General features: G+C 48.8%; 1 pseudogene; it reads right to left on the bottom strand.

The window, feature by feature from the left end:
• Window positions 1-2,543: 2,543 nt before the first annotated feature.
• On the bottom strand, window positions 2,544-6,253 carry LOC120691689 (annotated as a pseudogene).
• Between the last annotated feature and the right edge of the window lie 500 nt (window positions 6,254-6,753).

Below are 6,753 nucleotides of genomic sequence, written 5' to 3'. Positions count from 1 at the left end.
ACATTCTACATATGAATATTGATCGTCTCGACGAGATCTACGCAATGGTGAAGTCTATTTTGCATTTTGAGCAACTTGACCAGACCGGTCCTCGCAGTCGTGCCATTTTCTTGTGCGAACACGGAGACTTAGTATCTTGTACAAATTTGTCGAACAAAACTTATGTGCATGACAACTTGTAAATATATTATGAATCCCGAGTGCATTATTATCATATATTAGAAGTACATATAATATTACAAGTGTATATAATTATAATAAATGTATTCTCTTGTATGGTAGATACGAATATATACGAATATGCAGATGTACAAGAATATGAATATGCAAACGTACACAAATACGAATACGCAAACATCCACAAATACGAATTAGTTGAAACCTAAAAATAAAAAATCAGAAAAGAAAAAAAAAGACATTTAGTACCGGTCGATATCACTGACCGGTACTAAATGGCTGCTCCAGGCGCCTGCGTGGCAAGCGGTACTAAAGTGGCTCTTTAGTACCGGGCAGCCTGACGGGTACTAAATGACGGCGCACTTAGTACTGGCCAGGCGGTACCGGGCGCGGAACCGGCATTAACCGGGGGTTCCCGCCCGGTAGTAATAGGTGTTTTTCCAGTAGTGCAAGTTGTGAGGACTGCTAAGTAATAAAGATTGAATGGTAAATTGACTTAGCGGACCATGATGTAGTGGAGACAAAGTTTTTTGAAATAATCTGCTTGTAAAATCAAAGAGAAAGGCATTTCTTACTTTTAATACAATTACTACATACAACTTATTCCTTTAAAAATGTTATTGTTGGGAATTGTCTCCTTTAAACTGTTGGTCTGCTTATAACTGGCTGTTACACTATTAGCCAGTCTACTGTGCTAACTCCTGCATAAAATTGTCTTATAAGATTTTTCTAAAAGAAGGAATACGATTGAAAGGTGTATAACACACTCTCACAAACTTTCATGAAAACTCTGCATAATCTTGACATGCTGAGCTTGAGTCGCTCATCATGCACAGCAGAGTGTTCTTCTTATTGTTATCTGTTTGCATTCCACTTGCAACTTCTTTTACTGATGTAATGGTCCCTTCTAGGCCTACTCCCTTCATTGCGCATACATGACCTACCACGTCGAGATATAAGGTGATAAGCTGATGGGAGAATGGTGCTTAGAACTTTATAGGTGCTCTGGTTTTGCAAATTACAGGGATGCGGTTTAGGTTAAGGTTTTTCAGCTGCTTTGCATTTTTCAGCTTGAGAATATGTGTTCTGCTGGTCCTTGGGTTAGCTCTTGACCTTGCTACTGCCATGCTCCTATCTAATGCATCAGGCGAAGCTTGGCACAAAAAGAGCTTATATTCTAATTTTTAGAGTACGAAAAACACCCACACTTTCTGTATTTATAATGAATACATTTCTTATTTACTTTTGCAGGTTGCTGAAACTCCCATAGCTGGTGTGTTAGAGAGAAATTTCTAGAGCTAAGTTTCTTATGGTATAGCTCTGAATTCATTTCATGCGAGTTTTTTTTTTGCGAAATCATTTCATGCGAGTTGGGTAGCCTTAACTCAAAGGGCCAACGATTTCCCTGTGATTCAGAAACAATATTAAATTCATTCCATAACGGATCATATCGTGCCCTTGTTGCTCATTGTGGTGCTTGCAAAATATTGAGTGCTTACTGAGAAGACTATTAACATGTTCTGGAATGAATGTGTCATGACTTATCGTACCGTGCCCTCTATGATTGTATTAATTTCAGGAACTTTATTTTATTGGATTAAATGTCACTTAAAGTTGGTATTTTATTTCACTAATTTTATCGTGCGATCTATGTATTTTTTGTACAAATTTTTTGCTGTCCTGTAGCAACGCATGAGTATGAACCTAGTCATTTAAGAATGCTGCCTTATGATCAGGCCTTCCGCATGCCAACACATGACCTGCTATGTTGCCGTGTTGCATTCCATCAGGCCTGTTCTTGGTTGCAAACTCCATCGTGCTATCTTGCCATCTCTCGAGCAAGCATACGATCGAGATCGTATTAGGGTAAGTTTGGGGACATACATGATACATACAGCGATCATGGAACACCTATGCCCGCAGCGTGGTTGATAGTACCAGCACTAAAGCCCCCGCATCGCTACCCACTGGGGTGGCGACCCGATCCCCAGCCGCTGCCACCCTCCTTCCCCCTCCTCTCCTCCTCGCCGTCCTCGGAGGGAGCTACTAGAAGTCCGAGCAGCTCCAGCGGAGTCTCTCCGAGCCGCGCGCACAAGAACTGGCGGGGGACCGTGTCCACCGGTGGGGGTGCCCAGGAAGTTGCCGGTGTCGGCACCCCCGCGGTGGCCGCACGCATGGCATGCTGGGGACTTGCGCAGCGAGGGCGCTAGCCGGCACGGGTGGGGTGGACGGGATGAGACGGTGCGCTTCAGGATCAATTCGATCGCAGCAACGCGCGTTACCTGGAAGCCAACTCTGCTGATCACTTGGTTCTCGCCCCATTGTTGTTCTGGACTTAGAAATTTAGAATTCCAGGTGCTGAAATATAGTACAACATGCGCAATGTATATATGTGGCTGCGGCACATTTTTCATCATACAACTTACAACAAATCTACATCTTAACAACTCGCACCACACCACGAGAGAAGAACTGCTGGATATGAACCCATGAACCCCCGGGGGGTTGACAGTTCATTCACACCCGGTCTCCGGCAGACGCATCCCCTCGGCGATCTTCCTCGGCGGCAACGGTAACCACGGCGGTGTTGAAACTGAGCCACTCCCTGGACCTGCACAGCTTCATCGCGCCGTGCAGGCCGACGCCCAGCGCCGTGAGCGCGAGCACCTTCCACCGGGCCACCACGCACACGTACGCCAGGAACGCCGAGGGCACCGCGCACATCACCGCTAGCGCGGGCAGCTGGAGCGGCACGCGGTAGGGCCGCTTCAGCTCGGGCCGCCTGGCGCGGAGCCACAGGAATGCCGCGAACTCCAACAGCGTGCCCAGGCTGTAGAGGACGTTGGCGGAGGCCACGACGTCGTCGAAGCTGAGGAAGGAGACGGCCAGCGTCACCGCGGCGGAGGCGGCGATGGCCACCCACGGGGTGCGGAAGCGGGTGTCGCGCCGCGCCAGGACGGCCGGGAGCAGGCCCAAGTCCGCCATGCCCAGCAGCTGGTACGCGCCGCTGCTTAGCTGGGCCTCGAACATGCCGATCGACGACAGTACCGCGCCGGCCTCGATCCAGTACTTGAGCCAGGAGCCTCCGATGATGCCTGAAACAACACTAGGTTTCTAACTTGAACTCCTCAAATCAGGGGGCAATACCGGGGGCTTCTATTCATCGCAGGTGTGATGGGAAGGATTCCCCATCGCAGAAGGGCCGCCGTGCTCGCCCCGCCTTGTTCCCCCGCCTCCCGGGCTCCGGCGCCGCCCCCGGCGTCTCCGCCGCCACCCTCCCTAACCTAGCTCGCCGTCACGCGCCGCCGCCTTCTCATCGCCCCCGCCGCCGGCACCGCCCACCGGCCATCTAGCCCCGGCCGAACCGTCACCACCGCCTAGTCGCCGCCGCCCCCCACCCCCTCCTCTATGGCCAGCGACCATGGAACCGCCCCACCCCTAGCAACCTGAATCATAAGGCCGCCGCCGCCCTCCACCACCCCGGCCGCCGGCGACCTCGCCGGCGGCCGCTCCACCCACCTACCACCCATTCCCGCCACCCCTCCCCTATCTAGAGGAAGAAGATGAACAGGGGAGGGGCGAGCGCGAGCTTCTGCGATGCGGCGGCCAAATATCACGCGCGCGATGAATAGATTTGGCGGCAATACCTTGAATGATCCTACTTTAGTAAAATTTCATCCATTATATAATATGTTTGTGAGACTATACACAGATAATACACCAAGATCTCTCAATCTTGAAAGCAATATATATTTTTTTGAAGCCTACTAGCTTGGGTATAGCGAAGGATTCCATCAAGGATCGCCGAGCAGCAAATTAAAGGCACAGTAAGGTTGCGGGCCTGAAATTTACAACCTTAAAAACGGAACCCTCTTACTCCTTTGCAAGATTTCCCAACACAGATCACTCCGTCGACTACATGTACTATTTCAGCACCACCTCTGATGCAATATAAAACCAACATAACCTTCCAGCTATATTATGCTACAGTGTCTGAATTTGTCGACCCGACCCATTTTCCCTGCTTTGCCCTGTACTTATTGTGTATTTGTGTTCCTCTAAAACATTATTCTTTTATGACCCAACAAGGGAGTGACAAATTTTCCTAAAGTTTTGTTGATGAAGTGATTAGTAAATTTTAAAGATTATCTTTTAACATTGTTTGAACCGAACCGTCACTCGGAAGAAGATGGAGATCACTAAAACTAAGGAACTGTTTCGGTTCATAATTATAAGACCATCAGCAACAACTTATACTCCCTCCATATTGGTAAAGGAAGTCGTTTTGGACAAGATTTTGATCAAACATTGGGAATATAAATCATCAATAATTTTTAAGTTGTTGAATTTAAAAATATGAAAATTATATGAATAGATATGTCTCGAAAAATACTTTCATAAAAATTTACATATATCACTTTTCTATAAATATTTTAAAAAAATAAAAGATTAAAATTGTATTTTGGAGACCGTGTCGCTGTCCTAAACGAATTCCTTTACCAATACGGAGCAGTACTTATAAGGAATCGGTTTTTTTTTGTCTCTAACGACCATACTTGAGGCAGTTTGGAGTTTTTTTTTCTTGAGGGGACAGTTTGGAGATTCTTGATTGCACCTAAAGGCAATTTGTACGTACCGGCAGCATCGGCTAGGTAGCCGTTCACCCACGTCTCCAGCGGCGCGTCCGTAGCGCCTATCGCCGCCATGAGCGGCAGCAGGTAGCCGGCGGCGATCAGCACCACGGCCACCGCCAGCGCCCGCGGGAACGTCCGCTCCGGCCGCTCCACCTCGCCGGCCATCGTGCTCGCGCTGTCCCAGTAGTTGAGGTTCCAGAACAGCGTGTTGAAGAAGAGCCGCCAGTCCTTCCTCCTCCCCGTCACCTGCACGGCCCACCGCCGCGGCCGCACTTTGGGCGCTGCGATCCCTGTCATGAGCAGGGTTTACCTTATCGATAAATTAAAAATATCGGAGGTTGGTGATAAACAGGAATATCGGATATATCGGAATTCTATCGGTGATAGAGAAATTTTTTCGGACAAAATTTAGAGAAAAAACTCTCATTTTGTGTAGAAATGAACTTAGATTTTTTTTTCAAACCATCTAGCCTAAAAAACTATACATAATAACATAGAAAAATGAAAGGAAATAGCCGGTAGGGAGACATGTCTGCTACGTCGGTTCTCACTAGAATATGAAGAATTGGATGGTGGAATAAAAGCAAATGAATGGATTAGGATTAAAAGATGGTTACATGCTCTTTTTACTCGTTATAGTGGGTAAAAAGTATGTGCACAAACTTGTGGGTTAGTCGAATGGAGTGTTAAATTTAAAACAATGATATTTTTAGATGATAAACTAATTCTATCGATGCTCACCGGTAAAACAGAAATATCGGAATTATCGGAAATCTATCGGTGATAAGGTGAACCATGGTCATGAGCACGAACGGCGCCAGGGACACGAACCCGAGCGCCACCGCGCCCCACCCGACGATGCTCAGGCCGTTGAAGTTCACGAAGGACAGGAGCACAGTCATGCCGACCACCGTGCCCGTGCGTGCCCTGCTCGGACCGGCCACGGCGGGGATGACCTGGCCGAGGTAGTCGGCGACGAGGGCCGGGTACGCGGCGATGTTGATGACGCAGCTGAGATACTTCCACGTGCCGAGCAGAGAGCCGGCCAGCGGGCCGAAGGCGAGGTCGGCCCACCGGACGAAGCCGCCGTTGCCCGGGAGCGCGGCGGAGAGCTCGGCGGTGACGAGCGACTCCGGGACGCCCCACAAGAAGGGGAAGACGAGGAAACCCAGGAGCGTGAAGAGGGGCCCCGCCGCGCGGACCGCCCGCTCGGAGCCGTATGGACCGCCGGCCACCTCGAAGTAGATGAGGAAGACGAGTGGGAGGACCGTGAGCTTGCTACTCTGGTGTTGGCGGCCGGCAGCACCACCGGCTTGCTCCCGTTGTTGTTGCTGGTCTTGGGACGTGTGATCTTGAACGGTGACGCCATCTTCTGGAAGCAGTTCTTGTTGCGACAGCTGCTTGGTTATTTGGATCTCTTGGTTCATGGCGAGAGCATTAGACTCTAGAGAGTGAGAGTGGAGCAAGAGTGCCATCCGATTATGTGGCCGTACTTGTATATATATAAGTATAATTCGAGGTTTTTTAAACTCGAGATAAAGGCCTGCCGACTGAATTCGACTGATTCAACAGTATTCTATGTCAAATTCGAGGCAGTGGAACAGCTCACAGAGTGTTTTGAATAAGGGATGACTTGTACCTTATCCTATTATACTACCTGAAGTAGAACTAGTCGAATAGAAGGAAACTACCCGAGTAGTACTCGGGTATGGCACCTAACTCGGGTAGGGACTCCCTCAAAACACATCAATCTCCAAGGCAATACAAACCAAACGCACAATACAAAGCAACACACAGGTCGTTGGGTATTACACTCTCGGCGGTCCGAACTTGTCTAAAGTTTTGTATTTTTTGCACTATCGGTTTCAGACCACGGCGACACCTTACCTACAAACTACCACCTTGGGGGGGTCCCTCGGTGGACTTAACAGCTAAACACCGA

Source organism: Panicum virgatum, chromosome 9N, assembly GCF_016808335.1.
Source record: "Panicum virgatum strain AP13 chromosome 9N, P.virgatum_v5, whole genome shotgun sequence".
In the NCBI taxonomy this organism is placed as follows: Eukaryota; Viridiplantae; Streptophyta; class Magnoliopsida; order Poales; family Poaceae; genus Panicum; species Panicum virgatum.
The sequence above is the reverse complement of the archived record's forward strand: the minus strand, read 5'-3'. Positions and strand labels throughout refer to the sequence as shown.